Below are 11058 nucleotides of genomic sequence, written 5' to 3'. Positions count from 1 at the left end.
AGCTCCACCTCATACCTTTCACCCTACCCATAAGCTTAAATAGTCTTGATCGCGAGGGTGTGAGATTGCTGAGTCCCCGTGACTCACAGATACTTCCAAAACCAGCTTGCAGGTGCCGATGATATCATAAAGGTGACGCAACCAAGCTCAGGAGGATCTCGATGAAGATCGTGTCAGTTATGTTGTTTCCGTTTCCAGTTGATCAGTAGTGGGGCCCAGTTGGGGTCGATCGGGGGACCTTGTCACTTTTGGGGTTGCTCTTTATTTTGGTTCCGTAGTCGGACCTTGATTGTATCTGTGTGTTGTAATGCTTTATTCTTGTAATTGTGTGAAGTGGCGATTGTAAGCCAACTGTGTATCTCTTTCCCTTATGTATTACATGGGTTGTGTGAAGATTACCTCACTTGTGACATTGCTTTCAATGCGGTTATGCCTCTAAGTCGTGCTTCGACACGTGGGAGATATAGCCGCATCGAGGGCGTTACAGATGGTAACAGGAGGAAGGGGACACGATGTTTACCCGGGTTCGGGCCCTCTTGACGGAAGTAATACCCTACGTCCTGCTTGATTGTTCTTGATGATATGAGTATTACAAGAGTTGATCTACCACAAGATCGTAGAGGCTAACCCTAGAAGCTAGCCTATGGTATGATTGTATGTTGTCCTACGGACTAAACCCTCCGGTTTATATAGACACCGGAGGGGGCTAGGGTTACACAAGGTCGGTTACAAGGGAGGAGATATACATATCCATATTGCCTAGCTTGCCTTCCACGCCAAGTAGAGTCCCATCCGGACACGGGACGAAGTCTTCAATCTTGTATCTTCATAGTCCAATAGTCCAGCCAAAGGATATAGTCCGGCTGTCTGAAGACCCCCTAATCCAGGACTCCCTCAGTAGCCCCCGAACCAGGCTTCAATGACATTGAGTCCGGCGTGCAGTATTGTCTTCGGCATTGCAAGGCGGGTTCTTCTCCAAATCTTGAATATCTGTTAAGTAGTGTCCGGACCCATAAATGTTGGACTTCTTGGCTTCTGCGCCCAATAAGGGCTATCTTCCACGTGTCGAACGAATGCGAGGAGCCAGGGCGTTTTTACATTCGCCCCCTAGCCAAGTAAATAAATCGTCTATTAAAGGGATGGGGATTCTTAGATCCAAACCACACCATCTTCCCACAGCGAGAATCCATCGGAGCGCGCTCAGAAGAACCCATTCCATCATGGCCAGCCACCGCAGCTCCTCCTCTCACTCCCGTAGCCCGAAGCCCGGCAATTGGGCGAAGTGTTCCGTCCTGCACGGCCGATTAGTAGAGTTGCAGACCCAAAGATTTCTCCCTCCGACGTATATGGTCCCCGTCCGAGCCGAGCTCGCCACTTATAATGGCGGGGAGCAAGCAGAGAGCTTCCCCAATCCCTCCAAGGGGAGCGGGTATGCCTTGTCCCTTACTTACTGAGGGGACTCATATTTCCAATTCATCCGTTCCTCCGCGGACTCCTGGAGTTTTACGGCCTCCAGTTGCATAATTTCACCCCTGCTTCCATATTACATATCGCTGGCTATGTTGCCATTTGCGAGTTGTTTTTGGTCTGCGAGGCTCATTTCGAGCTGTGGAAAAGGCTATTCTGCCTTGTGCCCCGCACACAAAAGGGGTCACTTTATCAAGTGGGCGGAGCCGAAATATGGCGCATCGCCGAGATCGGATACCCGTCCGGTACTACAAACAAGACGTCCAAAGACTGGCCTTCGGAGTGGTTTTACATGGAGGACGTCCCTCTTCCAGACCCTGTTCAGCGGGGTCTTCCTGAGTTCGACAATGCTCCTATGAAGAAACATTAAAGTTGGCGCCCACGGAGCCCCCAGGAGGAAGATAACAGAGAAGTCCTTTATCTGATGAACCGGATAAAAGCGCTGGCTCAATCAGGGTTGAAAATAATCGAGGTTATGTCAATATGCATAATGCGGGGGGTGCAACCACTTCAATATCGAGGGCACCCCCTGTGGTGTTTTAACGGGGAAGACGATTCCACCCGTTGCGGGCGCAAGGGACCAGACCCACCTGCTGCTTTAGCAAAAGTTCTGTCCGAGTTGTTCAAGGGAGAGGAAGAGGAGTTCATCCACATTAAACCACGGGACGGATTCTCCATGTACAACCCTCCAAGCTGGGTGAGTTGTACCCTTTTCACTCTCAACCTTCCCACACTCTTCATCGCAGGTACTCACCTTGCTATTTCACGGCAGGAACTGCGAAAAGCGATGAAGGTGGTCAACAGCCCAGCTCCACAACCCGAGGACCCTGGCCGGGCCCTCGATCCCGGACTTGAAGAGGATCCGGACATATTCGTGGAGCTGATAGACAGGCAATTCTATCAATTGAGCTACGATGGCGCCATGGTGGCCATAACGGCCGACTATCTAGGACTACTCCCTGCGTCGCACGTAAGAAAAACCAAAGTCCAAACTCCCAAAAAAGGATCCCCTTTTATGAACTTCACCTACCGTACACGTATGGTGTCTTACAGGGAAGGCCTTCGGAACGCCGTGTCGAACCTACAGCAACTCGCCAACAAGAGGCACCGAAGCCGGGTAGGCAAAAAAGGAAGCCGGTCAGGACGGAGACGCCAGCACTGAGGTATAACACAAAACCTCATTCCATGGTCGTCATTTTTCTTAAAATATAATGACATCCGTGTTTCCTAGAAAAAACGCCTGCTGGACTATATCCGGAGAGGATGCCGATCACGCCTCGACCAGTCGGGCTCCAGGGCCGGACATAGAGGCGGAAGCTAACGCAAGGCAGACGCCGGATGTTCCTCCTACAGAGGATGCGGACAGACTATCCGCTATGAATTCCGAAGTGGAGAGCGCCATGAATCACAGGCATCGCCGGGCCGTACTCCGTGACGCTTGTTTCTCACCGGAGGCATTTGATGCCTTCAATTCCGGAGACGCGTACATCCGTGCTGCTCAAAATGGTCTAGCCAGAGCCACGGATCAGTATGTAAGGGATATACGGGTATGTAAATCTGGCGATTATATGTATTAGTAGCCCCTGAGACTTGAAACAGTTGACACAACTGATTTAAGGATCATTTATTTGAGTGGGTTCTTACGGAGAAGAATTCCCAATTATCTCAAGAGCTGGAAGAGTACAAGGCCCAGTTAGGGGCCGCTGTTGCCGCGTTGAGGGAGTCCAAGAAGTGTCCCACTGGTAAAACATGTTTCCCTTGCAAAGAAGACAAGTACCAGGTAGTATGCGGCATGTATGCAAATCTAACAATAGATGTTGTAGGTGACCCCGGAGTGAGTCCGGAAGCCGTAGTGGTGAATGCGGCACATGCTGATCGACAGCTAAATGCTGGTGAGCGCGTGCTTACGCGAGTCAGGCAGGAGAAAAACAATCTCCAAGACGCCAATACCCGGCTGGGCGAGGAACTGAAAGATGTCCAGGCCCAGTTGGCGGACTCCGTAAAGTAGAATAAGCGGCTTCGGCGCGACATTTTTGTAAGTGCTTGAACGAACTTTTAAAGGAGTTCGGCGACGAAGCCAACTAACAGAGTTGTGTCTTCAGGTATGCTGACGGGTCATCCCGCAGAAGAGATGCCCGGGTCTTCAGGTGATCTTCTACCAGAGCTCTCACAACTGCACGAGCAAGTTCGGCAGGTGATGCAGGGTGTTTCCCAAGCCTTGTGGCCGTCCGCATCCCTACCAGGAGGCATGGGAGAGCTTGTTGAGAAGCTCAAGGGAGCACGGCGGCGCTTCCGATTATGGACGATATCAGCTTGCCGACAAGGTGCAAGGGAAGCCTGGGCTATGGTGAAGACGTGATACATCAAAGCGGACCCAAACCACAAGGCCGAGGTCGGACCTATGGGGCCTGATGGGAAGGAGATCCCCGTCATTTTAGTGTATGATCAAGTAGAATTAGCCACAAAGTATTCACAATAGGATTGTAGGCTAGACGGCCTGTTGGACGGTATAGAAGAAGAATTGAATCAGTCTTAGTGACTGTGTACTTCAAGTGACACATGTAATGTCCCTAGCCGGATTGTAAATCATTTGTCATGGTGGACCTTTTCGCTTCGACCTCTGGACCCGATAGTCTAGAGTGTATCCGAATACTTGCTCGATTATATAAAAACCGGGGTATGCATGGAGACCAGACGTAGGGGTCATAAGTGCTTGAAAAGACAAGTATCCAACTAGCTATGTTATATTACATGGGTAGTAAGAAACATCTTCCAGGGAGAATAGTTCCGTTAAGGGTTCCTTTCCCTGGGTACACATGCCCTAATGTGCATGTCCGAACTGCGAAAAGGAACGCGGGCTGTAAACATCTGGGGGCATTTTTTCAAATTAAATAAAAATCATCTTTTGTTCGCCGACCGAATATTCCCTTAAGAACTCTAGCTTTCGGCTTCACCCAGTCTGAGGTACACATCCGGCTGACCCGGCAGTAACAATGGCAGAGGTGCTCCCCTTATGCCCTAGCCAAATTAACAGGAACGTAGGGCATAAATACAAGAGCCAAGCAACCCAGCTTGGCCAAAACTTAAGTCATATCGATGCATATAATGGCGAAAAAAGGTACATGCGGAAGAATGACACATGTGGGGGACATAAAGCCCAGAAAATAATTATATTAAGCTTCTGTGTAAGAAGCCCCTAGGTATAATGAGCGCGGCAAGCGCGGCGCGATTGTGCAATCAAGACGCAAGTTTGTCCTTTTAGGGCCGGGATTAGAAAAAGGAGAGGAAGAGAGAAAAAGTCAGATATGCAAAAAAATGACGGGGGTGAGGAGACGAACATATAGTCCGGTGCTAGGCGTAGAATCTTCGGAGTCTGGCTGTGTTCCATGGGTTTGGCTTGATTCGATTATCCGATGCATCCCGCACACGGTACGCTCCACCAGTCAGAACCTGGTCAATAATGAAGGGACCTTCCTATTTGGGCTTGAGCTTGTTCTTTTTCTTCTCCGGCAGGCGTAGAACTAGTTCGCCAATGTTGTAGGTTTTGGCCCGTACTTCTCTGGTGTGATACCTTCAAGCCTGTTGCTGATAAAATGCGTAACAGGCCTTTGCCACGTCGCGCTCCTCCACCAGGGCGTCTAAACTGTCCTGCCGATCGATATCGGCCTCTTTTTCTTCGTACATGCGCACTCGAGGTGAGTCATGAATTATGTCGCAAGGCAGAACCGCTTCTGCGCCGTACACCATAAAGAACGGTGTGTATCCGGTAGTGCGATTCGGCGTGGTTTGCAGCCCCCATAGTATGGAGTCGAGCTCCTCTACCCAGTGTGTGTTTGATTCCGTTAAGGACCGCACTAGTCTAGGTTTAATGCCACTCATGATAAGACCATTTGCTCGCTTGACTTGATCGTTAGTTTGTAGGTGATAGACAGAAGCATAGTCGAGCTTGATGCCCATATTGCTGCACCAGAGTTTCACCTCGTCGGCTGTAAAATTCGTGCCGTTGTTAGTGATGATACTGTGGGGGACGCCATAACGGTGTACAACCCCAGATATGAAGTCTATCGCCGGTCCGGATTCAGCCGTTTTGACAGGTTTGGCTTCTATCCATTTGGTGAATTTATCCACCATGATCAGTAAGTATTTTTTCTTATGGGTTCCCCCTTTAAGGGGTCCGACCATGTTAATCCCTCAGATCGCGAAGGGCCAAGTGATGGGGATTGTTTGCAGGGCGGTGGGCGGCATATGGCTTTGGTTTGCAAAAAGCTGGCAACCGACGCAATGTTGGACCAGATGTTGCGCATCTGCCCGGGCCGTCGGCCAATAAAAACCTGTACGGAAGGCCTTGCTTACAAGGGCCCGGGCTGCGGCGTGGTGGCCGCCGAGTCCGGCATGGGTTTCTGCCAAAAGCTTCCGCCCTTCCTCTTCGGAGATGCACCTTTGAAGGACTCCGGTAGTGCTTTTCTTATAAAGATCTCCCTCGTGGACCTTGTAGGATTTAGATCGTCGCACTATGCAGCGTGCCTCATTTTGGTCTTCGGGTAGTTCCTGCCTGGTTAGGTAGGCCAGGAATGGCTCTGTCCAGGGGGCGATGCTGGCCATTATTACATGGGCTGAAGGTGTTATTTCAATGGCAGAGCCTCCGATTGTGTCAGAGTGTTCGGTATCTAGTGTTGTGACCGGGTCCAGGCTCTTATTGCCGGTGTCCCCTTCCCATACCACGGATGGCTTAAACAGTTTTTCCAGGAAGATGTTAGGTAGGACAGGGTCGCGCTTAGCGCCGAGATGGGCGAGGATATCCGCCGCCTGATTATTTTCCCGGGCCACATGGTGGAATTCAAGCCCCTCGAATCGAGCTGACATTTTGAGGACGGCATTGCGATATGCCGCCATTTTCGGATCCTTGGCATCGAAGTCTCGATTTATTTGGGATATCGCGAGGTTTGAATCCCCACGCACCTCCAGGCGTTGAATGCCCATGGAAACTGCCATCCGGAGACCGTGCAATAGGGCCTCGTATTCGGCTGCATTATTGGAGTCCGTGTATAGTATTTGGAGTACGTATTAAACTGTATCTCCGGTGGGGGACGTCAGGACGACGCCAGCCCCCAGACCAGCCAGCATTTTAGAGCCGTCGAAGTGCATGATCCAATTGGAGTACGCGCCGTACTCTTTAGGGAGTTCGGCTTCTGTCCATTCGGCGATGAAATCAGCCAGCACTTGCGACTTTATGGCTCGTCGTGGTTTTTATGTTATGTCGAACAGGAGGAGCTCGATGGCCCATTTGGCAATCCGGCCCGTGGCATCGCGGTTGTTTATTATGTCATTGAGTGGTACTTCAAAGGCCACCGTGATTGAACACTCTTGAAAGTAGTGTCGTAACATCCGGGATGCCATGAATACCGCGTATGCTATCTTTTGGTAATGTGGGTACCGTGATTTGCATGGAGTGATGACGGTAGATACATAGTATACCGGCTTTTGAAGCGGGAATTTATGTCCATCTGTCTCTTGTTCGACGACGAGCACTTCACTTACAACTTGGTGCGTTGCTGCTATATATAATAGCATTGGTTCGCCGACATTTGACACGGCCAGGATTGGGTTGGTGGCCAAGATGGCTTTTATGTCTTCCAATCCGGTCGTGGCTGCGTCCGTCCACTCGAAGTGTTCGGTGCGCCGAAGAAGGCGATAAAGGGGGAGTGCCTTTTCTCCTAATCTGGAGATAAAGCGGCTTAAGGCCACCACAGATCCAGTTAACTTCTGTATTTGCTTGAGGTCGGTTGGGATAGCCAACTGTGACAGGGCTCGGATTTTAGCCGGGTTTGCTTCAATTCCTCTACTGGAGACGATGAAGCCCAGGAGCTTTCCGGCGGGTACGCCGAAAACGCATTTTTTCCGGATTGAGCTTAATGTCGTATGTTCGGAGATTGGCAAACATGAGCCTCAAGTCGTCTATTAAGGAGTCGACGTGTCTGGTTTTAATGACCACATCGTCTACGTATGCCTCCACTGTCTTGCCGATCTGCTTTTCCAGACATGTCTGAATCATGCGCTGATATGTTGCGCCGACGTTTTTGAGCCCGAAGGGCATTGTGTTAAAATAGAAGGGGCCGTATGGAGTGATAAATGCCGTTGCGGCTTGATCGGACTCCGCCATCTTAATCTGGTGGTAACCGGAGTATGCGTCGAGGAAGCACAATGATTCGTGTCCTGCAGTAGCATCGATGATTTGATCGATGCGAGGGAGGGTGAAGGGATCCTTTGGGCAAGCCTTATTAAGGTCTTTGAAGTCGACGCATAGGCGCCAGGATTTGTCCTTCTTTGGTACCATCACCAAGTTTGCTAGCCAGTCCGGATGTTTTATTTCTCTAATGAATCCGGCCTCGAGTAGCTTGGCTAGCTCCTCTCCCATGGCTTGTTGCTTAGGTTCAGAGAAACGCCGAAGAGTCTGCTTGACCGGCTTGAATCCTTTTAGGACATTAAGGCTATGCTCGGCCAATCTGCGTGGGATTCCTGGCATGACTGAAGGATGCCAGGCGAATATGTCCCAATTCTCGCGCAGAAACTCCCGTAGTGTGGCGTCTACAGCGGGGTTTAACTGTGCCCCGATGGATGATGTTTTTGTGTGATCCGTTGGATGGACTTGGAATTTGACTATTTCATCCGCTGGTTTAAAGGAGGTGGACTTGGATCTTTTGTCTAGTATCACGTCGTCCTTGTCCACTGTGGAGCGTAGCGCGGTTAACTCCTCCGCCACAAGGGCTTCGGATAATGCCTCGAGGGCCAGTGCGGCTGTTTTGTTCTCGGCGCGGAGTGCTATGTCCGGATCACTAGCTAGAGTGATGATTCCATTGGGTCCGGGCATTTTGAGCTTCATGTACCCGTAATGGGGTATGGCTCAGAAAATTGTGAATGCCTCCCGCCCTAGAAGGGCGTGGTATCCGCTACTGAACTAGGCCACTAGGAATGTGATTTCTTCGGACCTATAATTCTCCGGAGTGCTGAATACCACATCTAGTGTGATTTTCCCACCACAACGTGCCTCCCGACTAAGGATAATTCCTCAAAAGGTCATGCTGCTTTGCTCTATACGGTTGCTATCTATTCCCATTTTTGAAGGGTCTCCTCGTAAATGAGGTTTAGTCCGCTGCCGCCGTCCATGAGCACTTTAGTGAGCTGAAAGCCGTCCATGATTGGACTGAGGACCAAAGCAGCTGGTGCTCGGGTTGTTCGGAATTGAGGTTCGTCACTGGCGTTGAAGGTTATAGTCGTGTCACTCCATGGATTTGTTGTTGCTACATGGCAGACTTCGGCAAGGCTGCGAAGTACTCGCTTACGCCTATTATTTGAGGCGAAGGTCTAGAAGACTGTCATACTGTATTGTGATCCCCGGGGAGGTGTTCTGGGGTGTTTTGGATGAGGAGATCCTCACCGCTTTTGGCCACCTTCCGGAGTACCCAACATGCTCTAAGACTATGTGTTGGTATGGTATCTGCTGTACTATGAATTTTGCAGGGCCTGTTAAGCCATCCCTCCAATATGGTTCCATGCCCTATAGTGGGCTTTTGTTTCTTTATAATTGAGTCGGGCGACTTATGAGAGTGCACCCTTTTAGTTCGGACTAGGGGTTTTGACAGGGCCGGATTATCCCAGAATTGTGTTTGGGTTTTCCGGGCGCTTTCCATCGCACAGTATTTCCGTACTATGGCCACCAAGTCGGCGAAGTGTGTAATGTTGCGGCGACTTATGGCGTTGAGGATCCCCTTGTCCGTGCAATTGTTACAAAAGAACAAAATTGCGTCTTCCTCACGACAGTCCTTGACCTTGTTCATTACAAGGAGGAATCTGGCCCAATAGTGATGTACTATTTCTTGGGGCGCTTGCCTAATGTGGGAAAGATCGTTTGTATCTGGGTGGGTGGGTGGATTTAAGTCCAGGCCTTGACCCAATCTGAGATCCCGGGGCGGGGGAGTTTCCGATCTTGGAAGTTCGGACTCCGGGATGTTGCTCCGCGGGTTCGGTATGCGACCTGATTCCAGGTCCAGGGTTAGGGAGATGTCCTCCCGTGAGCGAGTATCCGGCTCGGAGAGCTCGGGAATCCGGACATAGTTCGTCCTCAGGATAGAGGGAGAAATGCTGCATCGTTCCTCCACCACCGCTATTTGATGGGTGACCGGCGGAGAGTTAATCTCCCTTTGGTCGGGTTTAAGCCCGAACCGATCATAGTCCGTAGCGACCCCCAGAGCGGCGATGCGATCCAAGAGCTCGTTCAAAGAGGAGAGATCCATTGGATCCATCTTCTCGGCGAATTTTGAGCCAATGTGGAGGCTGTTTTCGATGACCCGAGATTGGCACAGCGGCCGAGCGGGCGGTCATGACGAAGCCGTCTAGTCAGAGAGTTTGGCCTACAGCCAGGGCTCCCCCAGAAGTGATGTTGTTTTTGACAACGAGACGAGCCATCCCCCTTTACGATGACGACACAGTGGAACTCTCAATGAAAGCACCAATGTCGGTGTCAAAATCGGCGGATCTCGGGTAGGGGGTCCCGAACTGTGCGTCTAAGGCGGATGGTAACAGGAGGCAGGGGACATGATGTTTACCCAAGTTCGGGCCCTCTTGATGGAGGTAATACCCTACATCCTGCTTGATTGTTCTTGATGATTGAGTATTAAAGAGTTGATCTACCACGAGATCGTAGAGGCTAACCCTAGAAGCTAGCCTATGGTATGATTGTATGTTGTCCTACGGACTAAACCCTCCGGTTTATATAGACACCGGAGGGGGCTAGGGTTACACAAGGTCGATTACAAGGGAGGAGATATACATATCTGTATTGCCTAGCTTGCCTTCCACACCAAGTAGAGTCCCATACGGACACGGGACGAAGTCTTCAATCTTGTATCTTCATAGTCCAACAATCCGGCCAAAGGATATAGTCCGGCTGTCTGGAGACCCCCTAATCCAGGACTCCCTCAGTGCCCCAAGGTTTCTACCGGAGAAACAAGCACGACAACGTGCATCAACCCCTATGCATAGATTAGCACAATGTCACCTCGGGAATCCGTGAGTTGAGTGCCAAAACATACATCAAGTGAATCAATAGAACACCCCATTGTCACCACGGGTATCCCACACAAGACATACATCAAGTGTTCTCAAATCCATAGTAGTATTTAGTCCGATAATAGTGAAACCTCAAAGGTAAAACTCAATTCATCACAAGAAGATAAAGGGGGAGAAACACCATATGATCTGATACGTCTCCAACGTATCTATAATTTTTTATTGCTCCATGCTATATTATCTTCTGTTTTGGACATTATTGGGCTTTATTATTCACTTTTATATTATTTTTGGGACTAACCTATTAACCGGAGGCCCAGCCCAGAATTGTTGTTTTTTGCCTATTTCGAAGTTTCGCAGAAAAAGAATATCAAACGGAGTCCAAACAAAAGGAAACCTTCGGGAACGTGATTTTTGGAACGAATAAGATCCAGGAGACTTGGACCCTACGTCAAGCAACCAACAGGGAAGCCACGAGGTAGGGGGCGCGCCTACCCCCCCCCCCCCAGGCGCGCCCTCCACCCT

This window comes from Triticum urartu, chromosome 5A, assembly GCF_056163025.1.
Source record: "Triticum urartu cultivar PI428250 chromosome 5A, HENAU_Tu73, whole genome shotgun sequence".
Lineage (NCBI taxonomy): Eukaryota > Viridiplantae > Streptophyta > Magnoliopsida > Poales > Poaceae > Triticum > Triticum urartu.
The sequence above is the reverse complement of the archived record's forward strand: the minus strand, read 5'-3'. Positions refer to the sequence as shown.